The 20,005-nt window shown below is 42.6% G+C and overlaps 1 long non-coding RNA gene across 1 annotated transcript in view; it reads left to right on the top strand.

Moving 5' to 3' along the window:
* Positions 1-5,333, top strand: part of LOC145351741 (uncharacterized) — a 29,993-nt gene extending 24,660 nt beyond the window's left edge. The window contains exon 3 of the long non-coding RNA XR_013888448.1: positions 5,055-5,333. This is a non-coding gene — a long non-coding RNA (uncharacterized LOC145351741). The remainder of the gene's footprint in view (positions 1-5,054) is intronic.
* Positions 5,334-20,005: the final 14,672 nt, after the last annotated feature.

Raw genomic sequence — 20,005 nt, 5'->3', positions numbered from 1 at the left:
TATTTTCCTGATATGGCAATTTGCACCACAATTTCTCTAGACACCTTCTAATCTTGTTCAGGGACTTATATTTTGATTTCATGTCAAGTTCAACTGTTAACCTTGTTAAGTTCCTAAATTCCTAATACCTGTAAAGAAGAAGTAAGTTATGCTTGTATGTTATAACTAGGGATTAAAATCTACAACAATTATAGATTTAAAGTTTAAATTTAGAAAAAGTGCTGCACTTTTTGTGTGCAATTAATTGTCACTTGTACACCTTTGCGTAGAAATAATTTGTAATATAAACTTCTTGATCTGGGGAGAACATTGCTATATCTTCTCTTTGTTCAGGAATTCCTTTCATTTTAGAGAGAATCCTGGCCCTGTGAATGTCAAAAGTCACCCAAAACAGTTTCGGCAGCCAAAAAGCATTCAGCGTGCAAAAAAAGTTCAGAATCTTCAGCATCTAAAAGGAGTTCAGAACCTTCGTCGACCACTGAAAGGTCAAGTTCATCAGGATCCACTACATCCAGATCCACAAAACAAAGCTCAAGAAAAGTCACACCTCTCAGCACTAACAAATTTAGGTCAGGAATATAAGAGAAGCAGAGGATCAGTGTAAGAGGGGTTTCTCTAAGAATATGGAATAATAGAGGATTCAATTTCCATTTTTTTTTTCAGCTTTAAAATTGACCTGTAAAATGTTCATTAACTTTTATTATGGTTCAGGTCAGAAACTCTAAAGTGTTCTATGGAGCCTGCCTGGATCATAAGTTTCGCATCTTGAATTTAGGATAAGCATGATATGTTTCACTTTGGGTATGCTTCAAATAACCCCCTAGGGAGCTTTTATTGAACAAAATTTATTTAAGAACATAGTTATCATGTATAATAAGAAAATTAGCAATAACTTTTATCAAACACAAACAAAAACATTATAATGTATAAGCCCTAACAAATATATCTTATGTGGTCCACCCAAAACTAAAACCTTCCATAGACAAAATCCTTTAAACAAGCTCAAAACAGCAAAGACTAATGCCTACATGATCCTGGAAATTGAATCCTTTGGTTGAAGTCTGCAGTCCTCTGAATTCACTCAGAACACATTTAAGACAAAATAGCTTCTCAAAGCCCCAGGAAGGATCTCTCTGGTCAAGCTATCAATTGCAAAATTGTTACTGCAGAAAGATAACTTTTCTTTGAGATAAGAACAGAATTTCCAAAACAACAGGGACAGAGGGAAAACACTTCTTTTTAGCTTGCTGTCCCTTCTAAAACTAAAATTCAAACTAAAGCTAGTCAAAAACAGAAAATGAAACCTTGAATTCCTTAGGAAGGAAAATAAAACCTGACCAGAACCTTCCTACTAACAATGTAAGGCCATAAAATCAATCCCAAGGTAAACATAAACACGCTCATTTAAACCATTCAAGGAGCAATAAAAGGACTCATCATTGTCAGCTCGGCAACAATGAGAAAAGCTAACTGAGGCAGTTAGCTGAGAAACACTCGAGCTGTGAGAACTGCAGAGATCATTTAAAAAACATCTCTTAAAGGTATACTAACATCACACTTTAACTGAGTCAGCACAATGGCACAGTGGTTAGCACTGTTGCTTCATAGTGCCAGGGACCTGGGTTTGATTCCCGCTTGGGTCACTATACGGAGACTGCATGTTCTCCCCATATCTGTGTGGGTTTCCTCTGGGTGCTCCAGTTTCCTCCCATAGTCCAAAAAAATTGCACTGCATTGGCCATGCTAAATTCTGCCTCAGTGTACCTGAACAGGCTCTGGAGCGTGGTGACTAGGGGATTTTCACAGTAACTTCATTGCAGTGTTAATGTAAGCCTACTTGTGACACTAATAAACAAACTAAAACTTAAACATTATTGGTATAATTTAAGACATCATTGTTGAATTAGATGTTTGCAGTACACTGAGCACAACACAAATTGTTCTATGAGGATGTGTCTAGGGCAGTGGATAGAGGAGAGCCGGTGGATGTGGTCTTTCTGGATTTTCAGAAGGCGTTTGACAAGGTACCTCACAAGAGGTTATTGCAGAAGGTCAGGGGACATGGAGTTGGGGGTAGGGTGTTAGCGTGGATAGAGGATTGGTTGTCAAATAGGAGGCAGAGAGTGGGGGTCAATGGGTGCTATTCGGATTGGCGGTTGGTGACTAGTGGGGTGCCCCAGGGGTTGGTGCTGGGGCCTCAGCTATTTACCATTTATATAGATGATCTGGAGGAGGGAACCGAGTGCAGGGTGTCGAAATTTGCTGATGACACCAAGATTGGGGGAAAGGCAAATTGTGCGGAGGGTGTGGAGAGTCTGCAGAAGGATCTAGATAGGCTGGGCGAATGGGCCAGGAAATGGCAAATGGAATTTAATGTTGGCAAGTGTGAGGTGGTCCACTTTGGTAGGAAGAATGGTAGGAAGGACTATTACTTACGTGGCGAAAAACTGCAGCAGGCGACGGTGCAGAGGGACCTCGGGGTCCTTGTGCATGAGTCGCAAAAACCCAGCTTGCAGGTGCAGCAGGTGGTCAGGAAGGCGAATGGGATGCTGGCCTTCATAGCGAGGGGGATTGAATATAAAAGTAGGGAGGTCTTGCTGCAGCTGTATAGGGCATTGGTGAGGCCGCAGCTGGAGTACTGTGTGCAGTTTTGGGCGCCGCACCTGCGCAAGGATATTTTGGCCCTGGAGGGAGTGCAGAGGAGGTTTACTAGGCTGATACCGGAGTTGAGGGGATTGAGCTATGAGGAGAGGCTGAATAAACTAGGCTTGTACTCGTTAGAGTTTAGAAGAATGAGGGGAGATCTCATTGAGACGTATAAGATGATGAATGGGATGGATAGGATAGAGGTGGAGAGACTCTTCCCGCTCAAAAAAGACAGTAGGACTAGGGGGCACAGCCTCAAGATAAAGGGGAGGCGGTTTAGAACGGAGTTGAGGAGGAACTTCTTCACTCAAAGGGTGGTGAATCTCTGGAATTCTCTGCCCGTTGAAGTGGTGGAGGCTGCCTCGCTAAATATTTTTAAGAAGCGGGTTGATGGGTTCTTGATAAGAGAGGGGATTAAGGGTTATGGGGAGAGGGCGGGAAAGTGGAACTGAGCCACAACAGATCAGCCATGATCTTATTGAATGGCGGGGCAGGCTCGAAGGGCTAGATGGCCTACTCCTGCTCCTATTTCTTATGTTCTTATGTTCTTAAAGTTCAAATCTCACAGTCTTTCTCCAATCTGTAGTATTGAAAAATATTAAGTTGACTTCTCCTCATTTTTGGTTCACACCCAAAGTAGCTTCCCATCGTCAAGACTGTACATGTTCTACTGCAGCCAACTGGGTTGAGCAATCTGTGAGAATAGATAGGTGCCCAAACCTCTGACTTGTAACGATTCCCCCCCTTGCTTCAGGAAAACATGTCAATTTCAACTTGTCATCCTCCCTAGGAGACCTCACATAAATCCATAGCTCACTGAGGGATTGCAAGTGGAATCCTATTCTCTGACAAAATGTCACCAGTCTCACTTAGTTGAAAACTCTGTCACAAAGGATTTAAACAAAATAAAAAATAATCTCAAACCAACCTTCATTAATTGCTTCAGAGGTTAGGACAGTGAGTCCAAGGTGAATGTAGATTGGAGTGAAAAGTTTCAAAGGGAAATTAAGTGAGAGGTGAACCTGTGGTTGAGGAAATGCAGTGTGGGGATTTGTGAGCTCACCTTCTTTAGACCTGAGAAAGTTAAATAAGAGTTTGTAAAAATACTATGAGAAGCTAGAAAGTGTGGAAGAACATGGAGATTTAAAATTTAGCATAAAAATCACTATAAACCAGTGAAAGCATGTGAAAGGTAATTTAAAAGAAATACTGGTCTTTATTTCAAGGGTGTTGCAACACAAAAGAGTAAATGTTATTGATGTATAAAGCTCTGTTTGGGCTAAGTCTGTGTTCAGTTCTGGGCATTGCACATCAGAAAGAATATTATTATGCCAGAATCTGGAATTATTCTAGATTCATGCAAAATGACATCAAGGCTAAAAGGAGTTAAATTAAAAAAGCAAGTTACATAAAGTAAATTTGTATTTTCTTAAGTATTGACAACTGAGGAGTGATCTGTTGAGTTGTTGCAAATAGTTACAGAAGTTTACATGTAAATTGAAAACAACTATTTCCAGGTGCTGGAGTCCAGAACAAGGAGTCATAATCTTAAAATTAGTGTGATTGCATTCAGGGATTATGTTAGGAAGCATTTCTTCACACAATGGGTAGTGGTAATCTGGAATTTGTCCACCAAAGAACCTTGTCCATTCACCTGATGAAGGAGCAGCGCTCTGAAAGCTTGTGATTCCAAATAAACATCGGACTTTAAACTGGTGTTGTGAGACTTCTTACTGTGCCCATCCCAGTCCAACGCCAGCATCTCCACATCATGGCCACCAAAAAAGTTATAGTGGTTAGGTCAATAGAAAATGTCAAAACAGGGAATGATCGATCTATGTTCGATAAAGATGTTTTTCTTCATTCAGTTGTGGGACTTGGGCTTTGCTGGCTGGCCAGTATTTATTGCCCATCCCCCTAGTTGCCTTTGAGAAGGTAGAAGGGACAGGAAGCCAAGGAAGGCTGATAGTTTTAAGTACATTACTGCCATGATCTAACTGAATGGAAGAATAGGCTCAAAAGATTGAATATTTCAATACTTACATTCCTGTGATTATCTGACACACAAACAAGCAAGTTCCCTAGTTGAATCTCCACTTGTGCTGAATTGGCTGATATATGATGTGAGAGACCATTTCTAAGGTCTGTGCTGTATTAGTGATTACAATACAGACATATTACCATTATATGACCATTATAGCATTAATGGCATGACCATTGTATCATAATACCGTATTTTATTAAAGTACTAGAAAACTGCAGGTCCACTTCTTTATAATCAATTAACTAATTGGAACAGATTGTTATAAAGGTAAAAGGGAGAAGTAATTGTTACAACAATTAGCAATCTCTTTTTTTGTTGTCCTGAATTTAACCTCCATTACGTGCATGATTCTTATTTCTCATAGATGTCCCAGGAACGTTGGGAGACGGTTTCAAAGTATACCACCAGGAATGTCCCCACTTTGGTACCATCATTTGAACAGGCAAGCCAGAATTCTGAGAGACCATGGCCTTGTGATGGGACCCTTGGCACATTTTATTGATTGATGATTATCATCATATTACCAGATATGATGCTTTCCCGACAATTAGATCACAATTAACTATCCAACAACGTCAAGACCATTCTGAAGAAAATAAATCATTGAATTTGTAGTTCCCATGACTAACTTTGAAAATAAAATAGCAACTTCAAAGGCAAAAAAAGTTTGCATTTTTAAAATTGTTTCAATGTATCTGTTTAGATGTATAAATTTTGGATTTCTGAATTCAGTGGGGATTTATAAATCCATCAGAGCACCTCCATTAAGTTTAAAGTTTATTTATTAGTGTCACAAATTACATTAACACTGCAATGAGGTTACTGTGAAAAATCCCCTAATCACCACGCTTCAGCATCTGTTCAGGTACACTGAGGGAGAATTTATCATGGCCAATGCACCTAACCAGCATGTCTTTTGGATTGTGGGAGGAAACTGGAGCATCTGGAGGAAATCCACACAGACACAGGGAGAATGTGCAGACTCCACACAGTCACCGACACTGGGAATCAAACCCAGGTCCCTAGCATAGTGAGACATCAGTGCTGCTAACCACTATGCAACCATGCTGCCCCCATTACCTCCATCCCACTCTGAAGTTCCCTTCCCTTCTGCCATATCCACCTTGAATTATATCCCTCCCCTCCCCCCCCAACTCCCACTCTCCTGAAAAGGGCCTTCAAGCCTGGCTACAGGAAGATCCTGGAATCACCTTGTTCCAGACCCCGAGTTTCTCTTTTTCGGGGCTCAAGCTATATTCCCAGCAGTGGCCACTGCTCCTGGTAGCGCCGTTGGGACAAGAGGTAGGACTTCCCCTCAGGTGGGTGTGGAAGTTCCATCTCACGCCATTTATAAGTTATTAAATGGCTATGGGGCAAACTGGCCAAACACAGGTGGGTTTGCCAGTCCAGCGGCAGGAACACTGTCCCTCATATAAAGTGTGAAGAAGAAAGATGGGCCTTGCAACCATATTACTTAAGGGGCCAGACTCTCAGATTGCAGCTGAGTAAAATTTATTGGCTTTCTTCCACAGGAACTTGAAGTGTAGTCAGTTAAAGATCTGTTCTTTATTCCATTGTGGGAGATGAGAGTACAGAACATGAGGGACGGGGAGAGAACTCAAACTGGTCTTCTAATAACTTCAAAGTTAACAATTGTAGAGGAGGAAGTACAAGAGAACATGGCATTTTGGCAGTTTTAACCATCATTGATGTGGAGATTCAAATCTCCCAGCTGCTTTGTGCCAGAATTAAAAACCAGCAGTCTTTTTATCATACAACTCTCAATTATCTTTGATATCAGCAGTAAGTGATCCGGTCATTTTCAGAGTGCTAAACTGCAACATTCTACATGTGCTTGAACTAATTTTTAATTTTTCTCTCAACAAGAACCTTCAAGCGTGCTGCAGCAATTGGTGGAAATCACTAAATTATTGTCCTTGTGTCATGCTCACCAAATCTAACCTTTAAAAGTGGCTGCCCTGCGATCAGATTTATACTTGGGTGAGGCAGGCAGAAAAAATGAGCCGGGAAGGACAACCCCAGCATGAATGTGCAAGCTGCCAGGGTGCCAAGTCTGGCTGCATAGAAGGCTTGCCTCAGTGCTTCAGCACTCTGTTCAAATAAAATAAAACATCCTCCCTGTCCTCACCCCCACGCATTCCCTTTGTCCCCACACACCCATGCCAATCGCTGCCCTGCTACCCACACCCATTGCCTCATTCTTCATGCTAAACCATACCAATTCATGCCCCCCACTTGCCTCTATCCCCTCAGTACTAACTCATCAAGTATCCTTAGACTGTTCCTTGACAGCTTTGAGACTTCCTGTACAGGTTTGACAGCGGGGTAGTTTATTTGCAATTGACAGTTCCTTGGCAGTTTGACAGCTCTTTTACAACTGTTCAGTTCCAATAAGTTTGTAAAAAGTTCACAATCATGTTCACTTTTAACAATCCCAAGGGGTACCTGACTCTCCCAAAGATATCATGGGACCCTAGCCAAAGGGATGCCGTACTTGTCTAGAGTGGTCCAACATATCCACCAAATTCATAGCTCTTACTGTTTGAATCTGCACATTCCGGATGCCACACTCCGGTTCTTTCAAAATTTCACATCAGTGGAGGCAACCGATGATATAAATAACTAGCTATCCCTGCAAATTGTGCATGTGTAAGCTCCAGCCTGACTGCAGTCCCATCCCAGCAAAGATGAGAAGTTCTAGGTTCAAGGTCGGGACTTAGAATCTTCAGTTATTTCCAGGATTTTTAGTATGATGGCAAGCCTCTCCATCATGCTGAAAACCAGGGCATTGAATCCAAGAGCAGCTCATTCATATTGAAGGTGCATCAACAACAGAATTAACAAATGGCACTTATATAGCACTTTTACTGTAGTAAAATGTCCAAAGGAACCATACAGGAGAATAATCAGACAGATTAGACAAAGAGAAATTAGACCGCATGATCCCAAGCTTAGTCAAAGCATACAGTTAACAGCAGAATTTGGATATGTTTAACTCCATAGATGCTGGGAATAAAGGAACAGGAGCAAGCCGCTTGGCATGTCAAGCTTGCTCTGCCATTAGATCATGGTTGAACATCTACCTCAAGAACACTTTGCTGTGCTATCTCTATATGCCATCATGTCTTTTATATCCAGAAATCTATTTGTTTCTGTCTTGAACATGTGCAATGATTGAGCTTCCACACCCCTCTGGGGTAAAGAATTCAGAAGATTCATCACCCTCTTAGTGAAGAAACTCCCCATCTTCACAGTTTATAAAGCCTGCTCTTGTCCTGAACTCGATCCTAGACTCACAATAGCTTGCTGTACCTGCATGCTAGCTTTCAGTGACTCATGAACCAGGAAACCCAAGTTCTTCTGAATATCAACAATTCCCAAACTCTCACCATTGAAGAAATCCTCTGCCTTTCTAATTTTTATGCCAAAATTAATAAATACACATTTATTCACATTATATTCCATCTGTCATATTCTTCCCTGTCCACTTAGCCTGTCCAAATCTCCCAGAATATTTACCTCACAACTTACATTCCCAACTTAGTTTTGGGCCATCGGCAAACATGGAATTATTACTTGTGGTCCCCACATCCAAATTATTTATATAGATTATGAATAGCTGTAGCCTCAGCAATGATCCTTGAGATACCTCACTTGTAACAACAGTCCACCATGTCGAGATTAAATCCTTTATTCTTACTCTGATTTCTGTCTGTTAACTAATTTTCTATCCATACCAATGTATTACCTCCAATCCTATATCTAATTTTGTTTAATAAATCCCTTGTCGTGCCTTATCAAAAGCCTTCTGAAAATCCAAATACACCACATCCACTGGTTCTCCTTTATCTAAACTGCAAGTAAAATTCTCGAAAAACTCTAACTGATCTGTTAAACATGATTTACTAATCTAAGCTGTTGCTCTTATCTTGGTTTGCATCAAATCACAGTGATTAGCATTGCTGCCTCACAGCACCAGGCACCCAGGTTCAATTCCGGCCTTGGGTCACTGTATGTGTGGAGTTTGCACATTCTCCCCATGTCTGCATGTATTTCCTCTGAGTGCTCCAGTTTACTCTCACAGTCCAAAGATGTGCAGTTAGGTGGATTGGCCATGATAAATTGACCCTAGTGTCGGGGGTTGGGGGGGGTGGGGTGCGGTGGTGGTTGGCAGGGTAAATCTGTGGAGTTACAGGAATAGGTTGGGATTGTGGTTGGTGCAGACTCGATGGGCCAAATGGCCTCTTTCTGCACAGTAGAGATTTTATATTCACCAGTCACCTTTATGCTTGCTGATCTGCTTTAGTTCCCGGTCTGGCAGCACCTCCGTGATCTTACTCCACTTTATCTCTGAAGCCTTCCCAGTCCTAGAAATAGCCGAGATCCATGTGCACCTCCCATTCTGGTCAGCTAAGCACCGTCAACGTTAATCAATCTGCCTCAGAAGAAATGCTTTTACTGTCTAATCCTGATCTCTGGGAATCCCTCCCTGAATCTCAATGATTCTCTATCTCTCTCTTCTCCTTTAAAATGCTCGATTCCCAGCTTGGGTAACTGTCTGTATGGAGTTTGCACATTCTCCTCATGTCTGTGTGGGTTTCTTCCGGGTGCTCCGGTTTCCTCCCACAGTCCAAAGATGTGCTGGTTAGGTTGATTGTCCATGCTACGAAATTGCCCCTTAGTGTCCAGGGATGCGTAGGTTAGAGGGATTAGTGGGTATAATATACAGGGATATGGGGGTAGGGCCTGGGTGGAATTGTGTTCGGTGCAGACTCGATGGGCCGAAGGGCCTCTTTCTGCACTGTAGGTTTCTATGCTGTTTAAAATTAGCCCCTGTCTGAATCTTTTGGTCACCTGACATGGTATCTGTTTATGTGGCTCGGTGACAAATTCTATTTGATAAGCCTTCTATGAAGAGCCTTAGTGCTTTTTACTGCAAGGTGTTAAAAGTGCTGTGGAAGTTGTTGGTATGCAGATGGACCAGAGCATGCTGGGAGTCAGCTTTTAGGCACTCCGACATTTTAGAAATCACAGAAACCCTACAGTACAGAAAGAGGCCATTCGGCCCATCAAGTCTGCACCAACCACAATCCCACCCAAGCCCTACCCCCATACCCGTACGCACTTTACCCACTAATCCTCTAATCTACACATCTACGGTCAATTTAGCATGGCCAATCAACCTAACCGGCATGTCTTTGGACTGTGGGAGGAAACCAGAGTACCCGGAGGAAACCCACGCAGACACGAGGAGAATGTGCAAACTCCACACAGACAGTGACCCAAGCCGGGAATCGGACCCAGGTCCCTGGAGCGGTGAAGCAGCAGTGCTAACCACTGTGCTATTGTGCCACCCTTTTAGTCAACTTTAACCTGTCACCTGTACCTAACCCATGATTTGATTTAATTTGATTTGATTTATTATTGTCACATATATTCATATACAATGAAACATATTGTTTCTTGCACACTATAGAGACAAAGCATACTGTACTTAGAGAAGGAAAGGAGTGGATGCAGAATATAATGTTACAGTCATAGCTAGGATGTAGACAAAGATCAGCTTAATATAACGTAGGACCATTCAAAAGTTTGATGGCAGCAGGGATGAAGCTGTTCTTGATTCAATCAGTATGTGGGCCGGAATTTTACTTCCTTGTCCACCACAGGAATTGGAGCAGGCGAGAGGCCTGATCATGGAAAAATCCATTGACCTCAGGTGGGATTTTACAGTTTCAGGATGAGCGACGCCATAAAATCCCTGCCCATGATCTCAGGCTTTTGTATCACATGAGCTCATCAATGTTAAAATCCCCTACCCTGTGTTTCTTACACCAGGATCCTGCCTCTCTTCATGGTTTAGAACAAATTTACGTTCCTTGGAGTTTAATGAAAATATTTGGCAGGAACTCTACTTCTCCATGCTGTATCTCAATCTCAATCTAAATCTAAATCTCAGCTGCACTTAAAGGAAGCAGGTAAAGGCTTATTAAGCACTTTGCTGCTGCCAAACCAATATTATTTATATTTAAAATGACATAAGTACTATAATTCCAGTCAATGATCCTTTCTTCAGTTGAATATCTACTAAAATAACTATAATTACCAAACATTCAAGGGTGTAATGTCCAGATTTAGTTGATTTAAACAATGCCTTGGGGCATTGGGAGGCACAATACATCCTTTGGGATTAATTCAGGAACCAAATCCTTACTCAAAAACAAAATACTGGGGATGCTGTATGTTTGGAATGAAAATAAATAAAGGAATACAGAAGAAGCTATTCCAGGTGAAGTGAGACCCAAAGAGAAAATGCTGGAAATCTGGCAGCATCTGTAAGGAGAGAAAAGAGCTGACATTTTGAGCCCAGATGACCCTTTGTAAAAGTGGAAGTGAGAGTGACAACCCTTGACATCAAATCAGCATTTAACTAAGTATGACATCAAGAAACCCCAGCAAAATTGGAATCAATAGGAATTAGGGGATCGCTCTGGCTGAAGTCACATCTAATATAAAGGAAGATTGCTGTGTTTGTTGGAGGTCAATCCTCAGTGGGAAATCACTGCAAGAGTTCCTCAGGTTAATGTTCTAGGCCCAACAATCTTCAGCTGCTTCATCAGTGACCTTCCCTCCATCATAAGGTCACAAGTGGGGCTGTTCACTGATGATTGCATTATGTTCATTTAAGGCTCCTCAATTACAGAAACTGTCTGGGTCCATATGAAATAAGATCTGGACTACAGTCAGACTTAAGCTGTTAGATGGCAAGTAACATTCATGCCACACAAGTGCCAGGCAATTATAATTGTCAACACGACAGAATCTAACCATCTACCTTTCACTTTCAATGACATTGCCACCATTAAATCGCCCTTCATCAACATTCTGAAGGTTACCGTTGACTAGAATCTTAAGTGGACCAGATATATAAATACTGTGCTTAAAAGAGAATGCACGATGATCATGGCTGACCATCAAATTCAATATCCTGATCCCACCTTCTCCCATACCCCTTGATCACCCTAGCCCCTGGAGCTAATTCCTTCTTGAAATCATACCATGTTTTGGTCTCAACTACCTTCTGTGGTAGTGAATTCCACAGATTCATCACTCTGTAGATGAAGAAAGTTCTCCTCACTTCAGTCCAAAAATGTTTTCCTTTTATCCTCAAACTATGATTCCTAGTCCTGGTTTCCCCCACCATCGGGAACGTTCTTTCTGAATATACCCTGTCTAATCTGGTTAGAATTTTATAAGTTTCTATGAGATCCCATCTCACAGAGGAGGAAAGAACCTAAAGTATACACTGTGTTGAGAGGGTACAATGAAGTAGGCTGGGAGGAGTGTTCTTTGGAGCATAAACCCTACCATGAAATTATTGGGCCAAATGACCTTTAACATGATATAATTTCATGAAACCTCCTCTGTTGCTTTTTGATTGGATTTATTATTGTCACGTGTATTAGCATACAGTGAAAACTATAGTTTCTTGCACGCTATACAGACAAAGCATACTGTTCACAGAGAAGGAAAGGAGAGAATGCAGAATATATGGGGGCGATTTTACCATTTTGATTCTAAATGCTGAATCTGGGCGTGATTCAGATCCGACTTGGAAACCTGTTCTCAGGCGCCCCCATACGGACTCAGCCTGAAAAAAAGTTGTGAATCTGAATCACGCTGTGGGTGGGGCTTATCGCACCTGAAACGCTGCAGCTCCGATCGGACCCTTCAACTGCACACGTGCAGTGAAAAGAAATTTGAAAAACGGTCCTCTGTCACATCGTTCCTGGGCCGCCAAAAGCAGATAAAGCAGCCCGGGAGCGATGGCCCCCACAGGCAACACCCCACCGCCACGGCATAATTGTCCCCCTTATCCATCCGCCCTCCCCGCTACCCAGACCGATTGCAACCCCCTACCCAACTTGCCCCTTACCGATTGCCCACAAAGTGGCAGCGGACCTCTTCCTCCACCACCCCCTCCACCCCCACCTCCCCCCCCCCCCCCCCGCCCCCCCCCCACCACCACCAATCACCCGCAGAGTGGCAGCGGACCCTCCTGCTTCTGCTCCACCACCCCCTGCCCCACCCCCACCAGGGAACGGCCTGGCCCCCCTCCCTTCCCCCCCACCAGAGAATGATGTGGCCTCCCTCCCCCGCCACCCCAGCACTAATCTGAGCTGCTGGAAGCTCTGAACTTACCTCTTCAGAAACTTTGCCGAGCATGTGTTTTGTACCAAATCTGGACGGGTGAACGCAATGGTAAAGGTTGAAATGCTGGTAACTTTGTTTAAATTGATGTCGCTCCTGTTTCAGGCTCGGTCCTGATTGCGGTCATTTTTTGGGCTTTGGTAAAATGGGAATCAGTTCAGACGCGGGCGCAGATTGTGCTATTCGTCTCAGACCCGGTTTTAAGTTTTTGCGCTTTTCAGGCGCAACCTAATGGTAAAATTGGGCTCCTGGTGTCACAATCATGGCTAGGATGGGGAGAAACATCAACTTAGTGTGAAGTCGATCTACTGAAAAGCCTAATGGCAGCAGGGAAGAAGCTGCTCTTGAGTCAGTTGGTACGTGACCTCAGACTTTTGCATCTTTTTCCTGACGGAAGAACGTGGAAGAGAGGATGTCTGGGTGCATGGGGGTCCTTAATTATGCTGGCTGCTTTTCCGAGGCAGCGGAAAGGGAAAACAGAGTCAATGGATGGGAGGCTGCTTTGCTTGCTGGACTGGGCCAAATTCATAATCCCTTTGTAGCTTCTTGCGGTCTTGGGCAGAGCAGAGTTATACCAAGCTGTGATACAACCAGAAATAATGCTTTCTATACTGCATCTGTAAAAGTTGGTGAGAGTTGTAGCTGATATGCCAAGTTTCCTTCAGTACAGCTGCATTATAGGGCCACAAATCCACAGATTTCAAGATAATGTTCTTGCCAACAGTGAACTGAGACTCTGTGCTACTAAATCTCTTGTTTCATTTCCTAACATTAACATTAAGAGCATAAGAAAGAAAAGTAGGTCATCTAACCTCTCAAGGTTACTTCACCATTCAGCCAGATCAGGACTGAACTGTATTCATTATACTTTTCCACTGAATGTCCATATCCCCTGATTTCCTTAATACTCAAAAATCCTCAGACTTAAATATACTCACTGACTGAATATCCACAGCCCCTCTCGGACAGAGTTCCTAAGATTCACATGAAAAATATTCTCCTCATCTCAGTCCTAAATATCCAATCACTTTTTCAACCACTTGTGACTGCTTGTTCTGGATTCTCCAGCCACAGGAGACACCCTCTCAGCATCTACTCTGAAAAACCCTTGTAGAATTTCATTGGTATCAATGAAATCACCTCTTATTTCTCTAAACTCCAGTGAATAATGGCTCAGGATTATTCTACTTATGTCTTTCCTCATAGGACAACAGGAATCAATTATCACCCATACCTTTTTCCTCAGTTTCATTTACTAATTGCTGCCTTTTCTTTTAGACTTTAGTTTTATTTTATTGTAGAGTGTATCTTCCATTTCTTCTACGCCAATGGAAACTGAATGTCTTTTTTTTAGTTACAGGATAACCTGCGGTTATCTGCCACACGTCCTCCAGAAACTCCATCACCTTGGTAACATCACTGTTTTTAAAATTATAATTACAATATAACTTTTCAAATTATACTCTCGTTCCTTCTCAAAATTGAGCAAAGATATCGTGCTCAAGACTGGGTTTAGTTTTGCAAGATTTCCAGCAATACATGTGGTCCTACAGTAGGGGTCAGTGTTACTCAGCCCCATTGAAATCATGGCATCACAGAATCCCTACAGTGCAGAAGAAAACCATTTAACCCACCGAGCCTGCACTGACAGCAAACCCACCAAGGCAGCATCCCCATAATCCCGTATGGTTATCGTGCTAAACCATCCCCCCACCCCTGACTTGAAGGGGGTAATTTAGCATGGCCTTTCAACCTCACCTGCACATCTTTGAAATGCATTTACAGTACTTGGCCCCGTCCTGGTTGAGATCAGCTAATTCAGTGCTGACTAAGGATCTAAGTTGTCTGCAACATTGAGAGGAAAAAGTATGCTTCCATAATAAAAAAATGACAGATCTGTAATACAAAGCACCATATATTTTTGTTATAGTTATAGCTTAGACTGGTAAGTGATATTTGTGCCAAACATGTACCAAGCAATGATCATCGCCAACAGGAGAGAATCCAACCATCACTGCTTGATTATCAATGGCATTACCATCGTTGAATCCCTCACCACCATTATATGGTGGTTACTATTGACCAGCCATGTAAATACTGTGACTATAAGAACAGGCCAGAGGCTGAGGATTCTATGGACATTAACTCATCTCCTGACCCCCAAAGCCAGTCCACTATCTACAAGGCCCAAATTTGGCATGTGTTGGAGTACCATCTCACTTGCCTGATGAATGCAGTTCCAACAATATTTTAAGAAGCTTTACACCATCTACGACAAAGTAGCCTGCTTGTCTGGCACCTCTTCCAGCCACCATCAACATCCACTCCTTCCACCACTGCCCCACAAGTATTTTGGTAGATCAAACCAGGGCAGGACTTATTCAATTAATGATGGGGCATTGGGGAGAGTTATAGTACAGACAGATCTAGGGGTACAGATTCATAGATCCTTGAAAGTGGAGTCACAGGTGGACAAGGTGGTGAAGAAGGAATTCAACATGCTTGGTTTCATTTGTTAAAGCATTGAATACAGGAGTTGGGACATCTTGTTGAAGTTGTACAAGACATTGGTAAGGCCAGGACTGTGTCCAGTCCTGGTCACCCTATTATAGAAAGGATATTATTAAACTAGAAAGAGTGCAGAAAAGACTTACTAGGATTCTACCAGGACTTGATGATTTGAGTTATGAGGAGAGGCTGGGATTGACTGGGAATTTTTCCCTGGAGCTTAGGAAACTTTGGGATGATCTTATAGAGGTCTATAAAATAATGAGGGACATGGATAAGATAGATAGTCAACATCTTTTCCCAAAGGTAGGGGAGTCTAAAACTAGAAGGCACAGATTTAAGCTGAGAAGGGAGAGATACAAAAGGGATCAGAAGGGCAATTGTTTCACACAGAAGGTGGTGAGTGTCTGGAATGAGCTGCCGGAGGTAGTAGTATAGGCAGGTACAATTTTGTCTGTTCAAAAGCATTTAGACAGTTACATGGGTAAGGTTGGTACAGAGGGAGATGGGCCAAATGTGGTCACTTGGGACCAGCTTAATGGTAAAAACTGGGCAGTACTGACAAGTTGGGCTGAAGGGTCTGTTTCCATGCTATAAACCTCTATGACTCTATGATTATGACACACACATCCAAATGGGCAGCATGGTGGAACAGTGAGGTTAGCATGGCTGCTTCACAGCGCCAGGGACCTAGGTTCGATCCCTGGCTTGGGTCACTGTCTAGGTGGAGACTATACATTCTCCCCAGGCCTGCTTGGGTTTGCTCTGGGTGCTCTGGTTTCCTCCCACAGTCCAAAGATGTGTGAGTTAGGTTGATTGGCCATGCTAAATTGACCCTAGCATCAGGGGATTAGCAGGGTAAATACATGGGGTTACGGGAATAGAGCCTGGGTAGGATTGTGGTCGAAACAGACTTGATGGGCCAAATTGCCTCCTTCTGCACTGTAGAGATTTTATGATTCAAACACACACACTATAAGCATCCAGACATGCATACACACACACACCCACATCCACTTAAACATCCAACCACACATATACACCCACATACATATAAACAGAAACCTGCATGCACACATGCATGTACATGTGAACACACACAAAGATGCAAAGATGCACACACACAAATGTCACATGCTACTTATCAGCCAAAGCCTGAATGTTGTCCACATGCTGCATATGGACATGGACTATTTCAGTATCTGAGGAATTGTGAACTTTGTGCTGCCACTTGCGAACATCCCCAGTTCTATCTTTACGATGGGGGAAGGTCACTGATGAAAAAGCTGAAGATGATTGGGCCTATGGCACTACCCTGAGGAACAACTGCAGTGATGTCCTGGGACTGAGATGATTGACCTAGCACAATCACAAGCATCTTTCTTTGTTCCAGGTATGACTCCAAACCGTGAAGAGTTTTGCCCCGATTCCCATTGATTCAAGTTTTCCTAGGGCTCCTTGATGCCATTCTCAGTAAAAATACTGGCTTGCTGCCAAGAGCAGTCACTCTCACTTCACCTTTCAAGTTCAGCTCTTTTGTCCACGTTTGGAGCCATTGTGAGGTCAGGAGCTGAGTGGCCCTGGCGGAGCAGAAACAGAGTGTCATTGAGCATGTTATTGCAATGTGTGTGTTGTTTGATGGCATTGTTGATAACCCCTTCCATCAATTTGTAGATTATTGAGAGGAGGCTAATTGGTTGGCTTAGCCAGTTTGTCCTGATCTTTGTGGAGAGGGCAGATCTGGGCAATTTAGCATGTTGTCGATTATATGCTAGTGTTTATCAAATTCCCTTTTGTACGGAATCTGTTAACAACCCGTTATCCAGTTAACAAACATTGCTGCAGTCCAGTTTGAATGACTGTACTGTTGAGTTGTAAAATTCACATTCCTTAGCTATCTTTTAACAATTTTGACTTAACATAATTTGTAATGTCTGGAAATTATGATCTTCTTGGCTTCTCTATCACTGCAGGAATTCTAAATTGGTCTATAAAATCTCTGAAGTCTTGGCATTTCCACTGATAAAATACTTATTTACGTATGTGCTGAATAAAATCATCTGCTCTCAAAGATCTGCACAGATATTTTTCAGTTTTGAGATTTGTTCTGCAAATTGTATTTTTACAATATACCGTGTTCAGAATCATAGATTCACAAATACTTAGTGCCCTTCTTACTCCAAAATAGAGGGATCATTCTCTTTCTGGTTTATGCAGCATCTAAATTAAGGAATTCTCAATTAAGGAAAATCAACATTTCTTCTTTTACCCTTTTTGCAGGGGACTGACTCCTGCACAGTAACAAAGCCTCAGGTATTCAACCTAAATGACCATTCTTCACATGTAATGCCATATATTGAGATGTACTACAGAACATGCATGCTGTAGACATGATATATTCATTTTTAATTCATTCACAGGATGTGAGCATTGATGGTTGGGGCATTTATTGTCTATCCCCAATTGCCCTTTAGCAGAGGTGGGGAGCTACCTTCTTAAACTGCTGTAGTCCTTGTTGGTGTACCCAGAGTGCTGTTAGGGAGTGAGTTCCAGGGTTTTGACTCAGCGACAGTGAAGGAATTGTGATATATTTCCAAGTCAGGATGGTGAGTGACTTGGAGGGGAGCTTGCAGGTGGTGGTGTTCCCATGTGTCTACTGCTCTTATCCTTTGAGATGGCAGAGATTGCACCTTTGGTTTGTTTAATTACTGCTGCGTAGTTTGTAAGTGGTACACACTGCTGCCATTGCAAAGTGTTGGTGGAGAGACTTAATATTTGTGGTTGTGGAAGGACTGCTTTGTCCTAGATGGTGTCAAGCTTCTTGAGTGTTGGAGTTGCTCTCATCCAGGCAAGTGGAGAATATTCCATCACACTCCTGACATGTAGATAGTGAACAGGCTTTCCCTCCAAGTCATTCACCATTTTTCACAATTTTCTCACAATTCCTTCAGTGTCGTTGAATTAAAATCCTGCAACACCATCCCTTACAGCCAATGACTCCTGTTGTAACTGATCAATGGTGACCTCTGTTCTAGCTGGCCAATGAACCCAGTTGGACAGGGAATCAAGAGGTGAGTTACATGCTGCAGGATTTCTATTCTCTGACCTGCTCTTGTAGTCATAATGTTTAGTATTTATATGCAGTCATAGTCACTCAAGAAGCTTGACACCATCCAGGACAAAGCAACCCATTTGATTGGCGCCACATTGACAAACATTCAATCCTTCCACCACTGATGCTCAGTAGTAGCAGAGTGTACTATCTACAAGATGCACTGCAGCAATTCACCAAAGACCCTTAGACAACACCTTCCAAACCCACAATCACTTCCATCTAGAAGGACAAGGGCAGCAGGTACACGGGAACACCACCACCTGCATGTTCCCCTCCAAGCCACTCACCATTCTGACTTGGAAATATATCAATGTTCCTTCACGGTTGCTGGGTTAAAGTCCTGGAATTCTGTCCCTAATGGCATTGTGGGTCAAACCACAGAACATGGACTGCAGCGATTCAAGAGGGCAGCTCACCACCACTTTCTCAAAGTAACAAGGGATAGGCAATAGATGCTGGCCAGCCAGCAATGCCCATGTCCCACAAATGAATAAAAATACTATTTATATGGCTAATCCTGTTTAGTTTCTGGTCAATATTAACCCCAGGTTGTTGATAGTGGGGCATTCAGTGATGATAATACTGTTGAATATCATGGGGTGATAGTTACATTCTCTCTTGTTGGAAATGGTCATTGCCTGTCACTTGTGCGGAGTGAATGTCACTTGCCACTTGTCAGCCTAGGTCTCAATATTGTCCAAGTTTTTCTGAATTTGCGCATGGATTGCTCCAATATCCAAAGATATTGGTGCAAATGGTGCTGAACGTTGTGCTATCATCGCCAAACATTTCCACTTCTGACCTTCTGATGGAAGGAAGGTCATTGATGAAGCAACTGAATATGGTTGAGTGTTGGACACTACAATAATGTCATGGAATTGAGATGTTGACCTGTAACAACTACAACCATCTTCCTGTGTGTTGGGTATGACTCCACTCAAACAAGCGTGGCATTGATACTAAGCACTGTCAGTTTCACCTCACCTCTGGAGTTCAGCTCTTTTGCCCATGTTTCAATCAAGGCTGTAAAGAGGTCAGGAGCTGAGTGACTCTGGTGGAGTCCAAGCTGAGTGCCAACAAGCAGGTCACTGCTAAGCAAGTGCCTCTTGATAGCTCTGTTGATTACTGCTCCCATCACATTAATGATGATGGAGAGTAAACTGATGGGATGGTAATTTGCTGGGCTGACTATGTCCTGCCGTCTGTGTACTGGACATACCTGGACAACTCTCCACGTTGCTAATAATATAGCTAGCCAATGACCTGTGTTGTGGCTTGCCAATGACTCCTGTTGTAACTGATCAATGGTGACCTCTGTTCTAGCTGGCCAATGAACCCAATTGTAACTGACCAATGATCCCCATTAAAAAGTTCTTCTTGTGGCCCACTTGAATAATCAGAGTGAGTGGCAGGTATGGAAAATGCCTCAGACTGGGAATTGGCATGTTTTGAATGGGAAA

The sequence above is a fragment of the Carcharhinus amblyrhynchos genome, chromosome 13 (genome assembly GCF_965287045.1).
Source record: "Carcharhinus amblyrhynchos chromosome 13, sCarAmb.v2.hapA, whole genome shotgun sequence".
Taxonomy (NCBI): domain Eukaryota; kingdom Metazoa; phylum Chordata; class Chondrichthyes; order Carcharhiniformes; family Carcharhinidae; genus Carcharhinus; species Carcharhinus amblyrhynchos.
The sequence above is the reverse complement of the archived record's forward strand: the minus strand, read 5'-3'. Positions and strand labels throughout refer to the sequence as shown.